The sequence below is a fragment of the Eptesicus fuscus genome, chromosome 7, assembly GCF_027574615.1.
Source record: "Eptesicus fuscus isolate TK198812 chromosome 7, DD_ASM_mEF_20220401, whole genome shotgun sequence".
NCBI lineage: Eukaryota > Metazoa > Chordata > Mammalia > Chiroptera > Vespertilionidae > Eptesicus > Eptesicus fuscus.
Genome location: NC_072479.1, coordinates 35,117,693 through 35,130,401, shown reverse-complemented (window position 1 = coordinate 35,130,401; position 12,709 = coordinate 35,117,693). Strand labels below are relative to the sequence as shown.

General features: G+C 41.8%; 1 protein-coding gene across 2 annotated transcripts in view; it reads left to right on the top strand.

Annotated features, from left to right (window-relative positions):
• NAV3 (neuron navigator 3) overlaps positions 1 to 12,709 on the top strand; it is a 359,287-nt gene that overhangs the window by 252,641 nt on the left and 93,937 nt on the right. The window lies entirely within an intron of this gene.

Sequence of the window (12,709 nt, the reverse complement as noted above, 5' to 3'; positions counted from 1 at the left end):
TTTTTAGGTTGGAAAAAATAGATTGTTTTCCTTGGTATGTCTATTTCATGAGAATTTTGACATTAGCATGCCAGTGAAAGTTTAGTTTATATCCACTTTTCTTCCAGCCTCTAGATATTTTGTTTCTGCTACCTCACCTATATCTTTTTAAAAAAATACCCATATTATAAAAGATATTTGTGGAATAAATGTCAATCTCCAGTGGTTGAAGTGTCTGACAGTGCCTTAATGCATCTAGCATAATATTCTGTATATTTGTTGAATGTCCATAGGTCTCAAGAAGTTACATTATCTACCATTATCTACATTATTTATCAATTAGAACAGGTGCATGAATTCATGCACAGGTGGGGTCCCTCCAGGTGGCCTGTGGGGATCAGACCCCAGCTCACAACCCCAGCCTCACAGCCCAGTAGCCCTGCCTAGCACCCTGCCTTGGCCTGGCACCGCCCTCTCACCTGCTCCACCATCCCACCTGTGGGGTGATTGGTTAGGGCCGGACACCCCACCCGGTTCCCTCAGCAATTGGGAGCCGGGCAGCAGCCCCGTCACCCACTGTCACCTCTGGTCACCGTCTGCAGGGCGATCAATCAGGACTGGGCCCCCCGCCTGGTTCCCTCAGTGCCTGGGAACCGGGTGGCAGCCCCGCCCCCAGCCACAACCACTGGCCGCCATCTGTGGGGCAATCAGTGGGGCAATCGGGCCCCCATTGCACAACCTTGGCCTGGCGCCGCCCAATCACCTGCTCCACCATCCTGCTACGGTCCTGCGCTCATTGGGGCCCACTGGGGCTGGCAGTGCCTCCACTGCCACCCGCTTCCAGCATCCGCTATCTTCACACCTCCCCGTGGTGGTCAGCGCACATTATAGTGAGCAGTTGAACTCCAGGTCTCCCAGTCAAATGCCTGGTTGAACAACTGCCTGAGGGAACAATTTTCATATTAGGCTTTTATTATATAGGATGGTGTACTTCATTCCAGAATTTGCATTTAAATCATATAGTTAAAATGTTGAATTTTCTTAACATTTTTATTTTTTTTGTGTGTGTTCTTGAAGTTCTTAAATATGGAACCAGGGATAACTGAGCATTAATTTAGAATTCAGAGTGAGGGTGTGATGGAGGAAGAGTTTAGGTTCAAAATCTGTCCAATAAATCAAAGTGATGTCTAGAGGATTGAGGCATAGGTAGGGGTGGCATCCAGGAATCTAAAGTATGGTTGGTGATATAGAGTCTGGCTAGGTGATTACTGCCAGCATTAAGAATTGCATGTATAGAGGAGAAACCAAGATGGCGGCATAGGTAAACACCTATACTGCTGCCTCACACAACAATTTCAAAACTGCAACTGGAAGACAGAGCGGACATCGTCCAGAACCACCGGAAAGCTGGCTGAGTGGAAATTCTACAACTAGAATGAAAGAGAAAAGGACACTGAGACTCAGAGGAACTGTGGAGGACAGAGGTGCGGAGACCCACGCACGTAAAGGGCGGGCGGCTGAATACGTGGCTGGCTTACTCGCAGCACTTGGAGAGGGCGGGCAGCAAGCACACGGCTAGCTTTCTCTTTCAGGAGGGAAACAAAACCTCCCAACTGCACTGAAATTCAGTTCTGGGTGAGACTTTGGGTACCCAGACTTATTCAGGGAGATCTGGACTGTCTGGCAGCGGGCAAAACTCGAGAGCAGCCTTCTCTCAGAGGTGCGTGCAGCCATTGCCGTGGGACACTGAGACACAGGGGCCTCTTAAGGCGGGGCTGACGGGAAACCAAGGCTGTCTGCTCCGCCCTGAGACTCCACCCCATCCAAGCTGAGTACTGAAGCTCTCCCAGCGGAGACACAGCTGATCCTCACAGCCAATTGGCCTGGAGGTCAACTCCCCCCAATGATACTAACAACAATCTAGGCTTAACTACAACAAGACTGCACACACAGCCCACAAAGGGGCACACCAAGAGTGTCCACCTCAGGTAACTGGGGAGGCTGAGCCACTGGGCCCTGCTAGGACACCTAGCACACAAAGCCACTCCATCAACTCAGGGAAGCAGCTAAAATGCGGAGACAGAGAGGCAGGTCACAAATGAAGGAAATGGAGGAAACCAAGCGACTGGATATAGAGTTCAAAACCACGGTTATAAGGTTTTTCAAGAATTTCCTAGAAAAGGCTGATAAATTTAGTGAGACCCTCGAGGATATGAAAAAGGATCAACTAGAAATTAAGCATACACTGACTGAAATAAAAAATATTATACAGAGACCTAAAAGCAGACTAGAGGATCGCAAGAATCAAGTCAAAGATTTGTAATACAAAGAAGCAAAAAACACTCCTCTGGAAAAGCAAAAAGAATAAAGAATCCAAAAATATGAAGATAGTGTAAGGAGCCTCTGGGACAACTTCAAGCGTACCAACATCAGAATTATGGGGGTCCCAGAAGAGAGAGCAAGATACTGAAAATTTATTTGAAGAAATAGTGACAGAAAACTTCCCCCACCTGGTGAAAGAAATAGACTTACAAGTCCAGGAAGTGCACAGAACCTCAAACAAAAGGAATCCAAAGAGGACCACACCAAGACACATCATAATTAAAATGCCGAGAGCAAAAGACAAAGAGAGAATATTAAAAGCAGCAAGAGAAAAACAGTTAGTTACCCTCAAGGGAGCACCCATACGACTATCAGCTGATTTCTCAACAGAAACTATGCAGGCCAGACGGGAATGGCAAGAAATATTCAAAGTGATGAATAGCAAGAAACTACAACCAAGATTACTCTACCCAGCAAAGCTATCATTCAGAATTGAAGGTCAGATAAAGAGCTTCACAGATAAGAAAATGCTAAAGGAGTTTATCACCACCAAACCAGTATCATATGAAATGCTGAAAGGTATTATTTAAGAAGAGGAAGAAGAAGAAGAAGATAAAGATAAAAATTATGAACAACAAATACATATCTATCAACAAGTGAATCTAAAAACCAATGGAATAAAAATTCTAATGAACAGTATTAACTGGTGAAAATAATAGAATCAGGGGCATAGAAAGGGAGTGGACTGACAATTCTCAGGGGAAAAGGGGAGTGGGAGGTGCGGGAAGAGACTGGACAAAAAGCGTACACCTATGGATGAAGACAGTGGGGGGCAGGTAAGGGCAGAGGGTGGGGTAGGAACCTGGTGAAGGGGAGCTATGGGGGAAAAAAGAGGAACAATTGTAATAATCTGAAAAATAAAGATTTATTAAATTTAAAATATATATATATATTTTAAAAAAAAAAACTATTGGATTCTACTTTAAATATGTAAATATGTAAATATGTGATTTATATCTTTAAAAAAAGCTGTTATTTTTTTCAAAGAAATAAAAATAGCATAGACTTCTCATATATATATAAAAAGACTTGCATGTATATATCAAGGATCATAATGAATGAGGGATGAGATGCTGGAGGGGGAACATCATGCTGCTGGACCACTGCTGGCATACCCGAAGAACTTGTTCCACAGTGTTCCAACAGCACTGGCCAAAGGACACTCAGATACTGACAAATCTTACAATGTCCATAGTTATGGTTTTTTAAATCACCATACAATATGTAATCAAAGCATTCAAAAAGATATGCAAGCATTGTTTATATGGCTTTTTTTTTACTTCAGCTTTTAATAAAGCAAGCTAACAAGAAAGTATATTGTTAAAAGGTAGGACTAAGAAGGTGTTTTCATAGAAATCAGACATACTGTATGAAATATCGGAATTAGTTATTTATTGAAAGAAAATCTCTGTGTTTTGCATGTACATGTATAAGTAGGACAGTTGACCTGGCAATATGAACTATCAAAGAGGTTGATTAGCCGAAACCGGTTTGGCTCAGTGGATAGAGCGTCGGCCTGTGGACTGAAAGGTCCCAGGTTCGATTCCGGTCAAGGGCATGTACCTTGGTTGTGGGCAAATCCTCAGTGGGGGTTGTGCAGGAGGCAGGTGATCGATGTTTCTCTATCATCGATGTTTCTAACTCTCTATCCCTCTCACTTCCTCTCTGTAAAAAATCAATAAAATACATTTAAAAAAAAAAAAAAAAGAGGTTGATTAGCCCTGGCTGGTGTGGCTCAGTTTGTTGGGGGTCCTCTGTTCACTGAAAGGTTGCAAGATTGCTGGTTCGATTCCCAGTCAGGGCACATGCCAGGGTTGCAGGCTTGCTCCCTAGTAGGGGGCATGCAGGAGGCAGTCGATCCATGTTTCACTCTCACAAAGATGTCTCTCTCTCTCTCTCTCTCTCTCTCTGTTCCTTACTCTTACTCTCTAAAAATAAAAAATATATTTTTTAAAAAAGAAGTTGATTAATACCTGCTATATGAAATGCTGCTACACCAAAATGTAGGAATGTGTTTAAAAAGTACCTACAAACAGCACTAGCATTTTCCTCTGAAATTAGTTTTAAATATGCAAATTTATTTAAACAATTATTTAGTCAATATTTCTGAATTCTTCATAAAGAAAAAAGGGAAGGGAGGGAGAGAGGGAGGGAGGGAGGGAGGAAGGAAGGAAGGAAGGAAGGAAGGAAGGAAGGAAGGAAGGAAGGAAGGAAGGAAGGAAAGCAGTTGAATATATAAGACATTTATTTTCAGGCAGATCTTCTTCTAAGTATGCATGAGGGTCAAAGCTAAAAATGCCCTACCAGATAAATAAAACAGATCCCTGGCCCCATTGAATTATTGAACATTAAGAATATAAATAGTAAAAGGTATGCCTTTTCTTACTATTCTTCTTAGAATTATTAGTCATCTAATGTAAACCCAAATTATAATTTGCCAACAAGTGAATTGACTTTTTTAAAAAAAAATTTACATAGTTTTTTTTTTTTTAATTTTCCACAGATCTGAATTTTGGCATAGATATCAAGTCAAGTAACAGCCATCACAAATCTTCAACACTCCTAACCACTAGCAATTACTGATCTGTCCTATGTATTTATAGTTTTGCCTTTTCTAAAATGTCACATAAATGGAATGTATGTGAATGTTCTTAGTGGATTTATTCACAGTATTTCAAGTGGGTAACAACCCAAAGAGTAAATACAAGATACTCAGACTTATAATTTATTGTCCCAGATTGTTGAGAAAAATTTATCAGAGTTATAGATCTGTAATTTGGAAGAGATAAAAAGAGCCCTTTTATAAGGCATATAGTCAAGAATTCTTAGCACATCTTAATAAAATTAAAAATGAAAAGATGGAAAAATATATTGATGATGTATCAGACCTACTACTCAGAGCTAATTATGTGAGTAAATTTTCTCTTTTTTTCTTCAGTAAAAACCTATGTTCTATGAGGTTTTTTCAAATTAATTAAATGTGCCATAATAAATAAGATTAATTAATTAATTGCATCCTGGCTAGGAAGAATTCTGGTATCTGAAAAATCAAAGATGAATGTCAAAATCACAAAACTTTCAGATTAGGAGAATAATGTTGTCGTCAACTAAAATTAGCTCCTTTAGGATTACTTAGCAAAGAAATATGTTGAACAATTTTTTTTCTCAAAATCTACATTTATTGGATACAATCCAATTTGTAGACATTACTAGCTATAAGCAGCATTTTCAGAATTAAAACTTTCATTCATTTAATAAACATCTACTAGTCATCTATTCAATAGTAGATACCATGTTATATGCTAGGATTGTAAAGATAAATAAAACACGGTCCCTGACTTCAGGTAATTCAAAATATGACCAATAAAGATAGAAAAGTACACACACAAATGGTTATAACAGACGTTTATGCTACAATATAGTGATTATCTGATCACTCTACAGTGTCCCTATCATGAAGAAATTCTTTAACTTTAAAATAAGTTATGAAAAAAAATAAAATAAAAATAAAATAAAATAAGTTATGGTAGCTCTGCCCTGCCATACATTTAACATTCACCTCTACTGCAGTGCCTTTATCCTATATAATAAAAGGCTAATATGCAAATCGACCAAAAAGCAGAATGACTGGTCGCTATGATGTGCACTGGCCACCAGGGTCAGATGCTCAATGCAGGAGCTGCCCCCTGGTGGTCAGTGCGCTCCCACAGGGGGAGCGCTGCTCAGCCAGAAGCTGGGCTCATGGCTGGCAAGCACAGCAGCTGTGGCGGGAGCCTCTCCTACCTCTGCAGCAGCGCTAAGGATGCCCAATAGCCATCAGTTGGACATCCCCCAAGGGCTCCCGGACTGCGAGAGGGTGCAGGCTGGGCTGAGAGACCACCCCTGCCCCACGAGTGCATGAATTTCACGCACTGGGCCTCTAGTATTATAATCATTTGTTTAAATTTTTGTGCTCCACAGTAAACACTGAGTTCTTCAAGGAGAAGAGGTATAATTTATTCATCACTTAATGAATAAAAGAATATACTTGCTAATAGCTTTTTTTGGAAGGAGAGACAAGCAAGAGCAGTCAAGATGGCTATGTTACCTATAGCTGAGATGGATTTTCAAGGGTTAGGGACAAATTAAGAACGGAGCTAAGCAAGCGAAGGAAGGTATTCACACTAATATTGCCTGGGAGAAGAGTTAACAAGAAATGTAAGTAAATGAGAGGGAAAATAATTTTTAACGACAAATTATATAATCGAGGCAGAGTGAATTTGAGATGTTGACAGGACATCCTTGAGAAACTTGGATGTTGATCCTGTAGCCAGGAGAGAAGTCTGGCTTAGAGATGTGAATGAGTGCCATGATCGTGGAAGTGATATCAAAGTTGGGGAAGACTAGGAAATTTCCAAGGAAGAATGTCTAAAGTGAATTAAGATTAAGTTCTGAATATTGGGAAATTCATAGGAATCCCCACAAAAAGGATACTGAGGACTCCAGGGAACTTTGCAGGGAGCCTCTAGGCTCTGCATTGATATATTTTAAGAGAGAAGGGGTGAGAATCTGGCATTCAGGAGAGCACGGTACTAAGCAAGCTCTGAGACATAATTCCTGGATTCACATTTCAGCTCCATCATGGGATCTTGAGCATGTCATTTAACCTAAATGAACCTCTTTTATTCTAATGACTGTCTCATAGATTTGTTAGAGGATTAGATAATATTATAAGAGTAGAACACATAATAAGCATTCAATTCATGGATGTCATTGACCATTGTGAAAATAATTTCAGTAAAGTATTAGGAGAAAGGTCTTGGAATCCAGAGGAAAAGAGAGAAATAACACAATGCCTTTGGAATTTGGAAAAAAAAATTACTTTTGGATAAAACAAAATTTCTAAGGAGCCCTGAGAAATCACCTGAAGTTAGATAACTCAAACCTATATGCCTTCAGTCATTATAATTAGTTTTTATATATAATAAAATATATAAAAATATTATTATAGTATAGTAATATAATAATATAATCCTATCTAATAATAGACAAATATGCAAATTGACCATACCTCCGACACACCCACAAGCCACACCAACAAGCCACGCCCACAAGCCAATCAGAGCGAGTATGCAAATTAACCCAAACCAAGATGGCTACAGCCACAGAGAGCAAGGTTTCCTAGATAACAGAGGAAGCCAAGCTTTCTGCCAGCCATTGCAGGCCTAAGTCTCCACTCAAGCTACAAAGTTTCAATTATAGAAGGTAAACAAATTCAAACAAATGGCGGCAGAATGGAGCTTGAGAGAGCAGGCCAGGGTTGCCGCCGGCAACAGGGGAAGCAAAGCTTTCCGCACACCCTGGCCGGGCCCACCCGCTTAAGGCAACAAAGTTTCAATTATAACCCCAACACAAATGGCTGCGGGCCTCGGAGGGAGCCCTAGGCTTGGCTCCGCTCCAGGCTACAAAGTTTCAATTGTAGAAGGAAAATAAATTCCAGATACCAGGGCCTCCACTTTGGTTGCCAGGGGGGCGTGGCCCGCCTGCAAACCACCACAGGCCCCTCGCTCAGGCCGCCCCATGCCCCAAGGGAACCCCACCCTGATCAGGGACACCCTTCAGGGCAAACCAGCTGGCCCCCACCCCTGAGCCAGGCCTCTATCCTATCTAATAAAAGAGTACTATGCAGATTGATCATCACTTCAACACACAATATAGCTGCCCCCATGTGGTCAAAGATCCTGCCCCCATGTGGACACAAGATGGCCACCACAAGATGGCCAGCAGGAGAGGGCAGTTGGGAGGCACCCAGCCTGCAAGGGAGGGCAGTTGAGAAGGACCAGGCCTACAAGGGAGGGAAGTTGGAGGTGATCAACCCTGCAGGAGAGGGCAGTTAGGGGTAACCAGGCCGGCAGAGGAGAGAAGTTGGGGGCAAACAGGCTGGCAGCAGAGTTGTTAGGGGGTGATCAGGCTGGCAGGCAGAAGCGGTTAGCGGCAATCAGGAAGGCAGGCAGGCAAGCAGTTGGGAGCCAGCAGTCCTGGATTGTGAGAGTGATGTCCGACTGCCCGTTTAGGCCCCGGATCGGGCCTAAACGGGCAGTCGGACATCCCTTGAGGGGTCCCATATTGGAGAGGGTACAGGCTGGGCTGAGGGACAACCCCCCTCCGTGCACGAATTTCGTGCACCGGGCCTATAATATAATATAATAATATAATATAATATAATATAATATAATATAATATAATATAATATAATATAATATCTAATAAAGAGGCAATGTGCTAATTGACTGCCCCGCCCTCAAAGATGGCAGTGCCCACAGCCAATAAGGAGGGAATATGCTAATTGACTGCCATGCCCTCAAAGATGGCAGCACCCACAGCCACAAGATGGTGGCGCCCAGTCCCCTCAGCCCCACCGGGGTGGCAGGCATGTGGCAAGGCCGGGCCTGCCCCCAGGCAGGTCTGGCAGCTTCGCATGCCTGCCTCCAGATTCGCCCAGTCCCCTCAGCCCCCTAGCCACCCAGGGCTGGCCCAAGGTGCAGGTAAGCCTCGGATGATGGCTGCCCAGCAGCCCAGAGCCAGCTTGAGGCACAGGCAAGCCTTGGATGGCGGCTGCCCAGCCGGCCAGGGCCACCCGAGGCTCAGGTAACCAGGGCCAGCCAAGGCTTCCACTGCCAGCAGTGGCAGCAGCAGAGGTGTGATGGGGACATTGCTTTCCCCTGATCGCTGGGTCACCTCCAGCCCCTGAGGGCTTCTGGACTGTGAGAGGGGGAAGGCCAGGCTGAGGGACCCCCCAACCAGTGCATGAATTTTCATGCACTGGGCCTCTAGTATTATAATAAAATATTATTATATTAGTCATTATAATTAGTTGACTTTCTTGTTATTCTTCACAATGAGAATGAAGAAAACATATATTTAATTAATATAAAATCAGGACAGATATGGAAGAGTATATGGTGGCAAGAACTAGAATATGCTACTAGTTAGACTATCATTTTTGTGATCCTTTTCCTCCAGTATCTTTGGGTACTGGACCATTTGATACAAAGCTCAGTGGAGTAAAATACATAAGAAGACTTAACAATAGATAATAGAATGTATCTATAAATATATATGACAATTAGGAATGAGTAGATTTTAGAGTACTCAGAGTATAGAAAGGAGATGGTGGTCCAAAAATTAGATTGTAGAATTTGAGTCTTAGAGGTATAGCAGATTGAGAAGATGGAAAAATGTAAGGTATTATAAAATGCCCACGTAAGTGATACATTTGCTTCCCACACAAAGTCAGAATATCAAGTTTAAGTGAATATACCAGCTAAGCACCTCTATTTATATCATTTTAACCACAAAGGTATTGTGTTCACGTGAAACTATAAGTGGTTTTAAAGTAGGACATATGTGGTGGTTGTGATTCCAATAAGAATTGTTACATTTAACTTTATAGCCACTGATGCTAGGACTTAAATTGATAGAAGCTATTGTTAGAAATATTGATGTCTAGCCGAAACTGGTTTGGCTCAGTGGATAGAGCGTCGGTCTGCGGACTGGAGGGTCCCAGGTTCGATTCGGTCAAGGGCATGTACAATGGTTGCGGGCACATCCCCCGGTGGGGGGTGTGCAGGAGGCAGCTGGTCGATGTCTCTCTCTCATCGATGTTTCTAGCTCTCTATCTCTCTCCCTTCCTCTCTGTGAAAAATCAATAAAATATATTTTTTTAAAGAAATATTGATGTCTATCTCCTTACCAGAGAAATAATCACTTTAAAAATACTCATTATAAAATTTACCTTTTTGTTTAATTTTATTATTTGAATGCAGGATATATTGTGTGCTAGGCACTCCTTTAAAATTCACTTCATATAAATGTGAGATATTACCTCCATAATTGCTTTTTTCTTAATCTCCATGAAACAGAAGACTTTTATTCAACATTTAGGTGTTAGTTATTGACTTAAATAATAGAAATTCAAAGAAAAATTACACATTCTCTATGCTTACAAAAATCAGAGGCTAATGGTCCATTTAAACCTGTTTTATTGATTTATTAAACAATGGGCCAAATCCAGTCCTATAAGACTGTACATGGTATTACAGCAGGGCAGAGGAGAGCTAACTAATCCATCCTGACAGCAGAGAGCAAAGAGGCTTCCTGGAAGAGGTCTTATAAAGGTAAGGATCACTTGGTCAGATAGGCAAGGGGTAGCTCAAGCAATAGCAGAGGTTGGAAATAACATAATGGTGATGGGAACTGAATGTGGTTCTAAGTCAAAGTTCAGAAAGTGAGGCAGGGCATGTGAAATGTTGACACTGAAGATGTGGCCAAGAGCCATATAGTGAACAGCCTTGATATCTTTTTAAGGAGCCTGAATTGTGCTTTAAACTAGTGATTATTAAAATGTGTATATTTATATTTGTATAACTTATATGTATGCATTACTGTGATAAGATAGTTTATGTATATATATAACATATACAGGTATCTATATATATAAAAGCCTAAGTGACTGACCAACCAAAGGAACGGTCAACTGGTTGCTATGACGTGCACTGACCACCAGGGGGCAGACGCTGCCCCCTGGTGGTCAGTGCACTCCCACAGACAACCTCCCATGGCCAGCCAACTTCCTGTGGTCCCTCCCCGGCCTGCTGCTCCCCATAGTCCCTATAGGTACTGGGTGAGATGACCCCAATGGGCCTCAATCCATTGGCCAGGCCCAGGGACCCCACCTGTGTATGAATTTGTTCACCGGGCTTCTAGTAAAACATATAAAGGATATAGTAAAGAAGAAGAAGAAATTTTGAATTATGAATGTATTGATTGAGATTCTTATGTGCAAACTGCAGGATCTACTTTGGCTAATTTAAGGAATCAGAGGATATTACAAGGCTCTCTGGATTTTTGGTATGATTGGAGAACCAAGCTCTTTGCAGGCTCTTAACCAACCATAGCCACAGGGCATCACCATTTTCTCCAGTGGGTACCGCTGACACTTGGCCAGATATCTGCCACTGCTGATGGAGAATTGAGCAACTCTGCTGCTATGTTTCCCAGAAGATTGTTTTTCACATTTGTGACTCTGTGGGTACATATGATAGACAAGCCCTGTGTTACATGCTATATCTGTCTATCAGGCGAAATAGAATTGTGAGTGTTTTTGTAGCCTACCTTGGGAAGGTAAGACTCATAATGTGGGAAATTATCAAAATGAGGTATAGTGAGAGTATTCAAAAGATTTGAACAGCCACAAATGACAGATATTTACGACAATAATACAAAATACCTCTTTGCTCTCAGGAAAAATACAGTTGTTACTGATAATAATCTAATTTATAAATGACTTTGGTAATCATGATACTTTATGCTATCAGTACCTAATATCTCAATCCAAATACACACCTAGGGAGGGATCACATTAACAATATTTGCTATAAATTCAAATTCTCTTCTTGACAATACCATTTTTAGTTGTTTTCATATGTTATATGAATGCATCACTATTATTTTGAATTTATGTGACTCCTAAAGCACACATATAGATATTCTCTTCAACGTGTGGATTATTTGTAGGAGGTCTTTTAAAAAGCCCCTTTTCCATTTTGTGAACCTTAGCTTTGCCTCTGTCTGATATCTGTATCCAGTGTGCATGCGTTCATTTAATGGAGCACAGGTAAGCAGCAGCACTGCATCACAGCAGACTAAGGACCAACCAATAAACGATAGAACTGTGCTCTCCCCCTTTGCTCCCTGGAGCCCCATTCTCCTTCAGGTGACCCTGCTGAATCCTTACTTCTGCATCATATGACACATTGACTAGGTGACAGTGCCCATGTTAGCCCATTTTACTCATTCTTCTTTGGATAAAAACCAAATATATTCAGAATTTCAGGATTTGTTTTTGTTTGTTTTTTTATACCTCAGTGGATTTCTCGTGTGTCCCACGGGGCCGGTGCATTCCACTTGAGAATCTACCGCTTTGGGAAAGAGAACTCTTTGAAGAGTGTTAGGGAGGAGAGTGGCATGGCCAGATGTGAACTTTTGACCATTGGCCCAACTTCAGCTGGTGAAGTTGTATTAAGAAAGACCAAAGTCGCCCTGGCCGGTTTGGCTCAGTGGATAGAGCGTCGGCCTGCGGACTCAAGGGTCCCGGGTTCGATTCCAGTCAAGGGCATGTACCTTGGTTGCGGGCACATCCCCAGTAGGGGGTGTGCAGGAGGCAGCTGATCGATATTTCTCTCTCATCGATGTTTCTGGCTCTCTATCCCTCTCCCTTTCTCTCTGTAAAAAATCAATAAAATATATTTTTTTAAAAATTAAAAAAAAAAAAAGAAAGACCAAAGTCAAGAAGGCCAGACTGTACTGG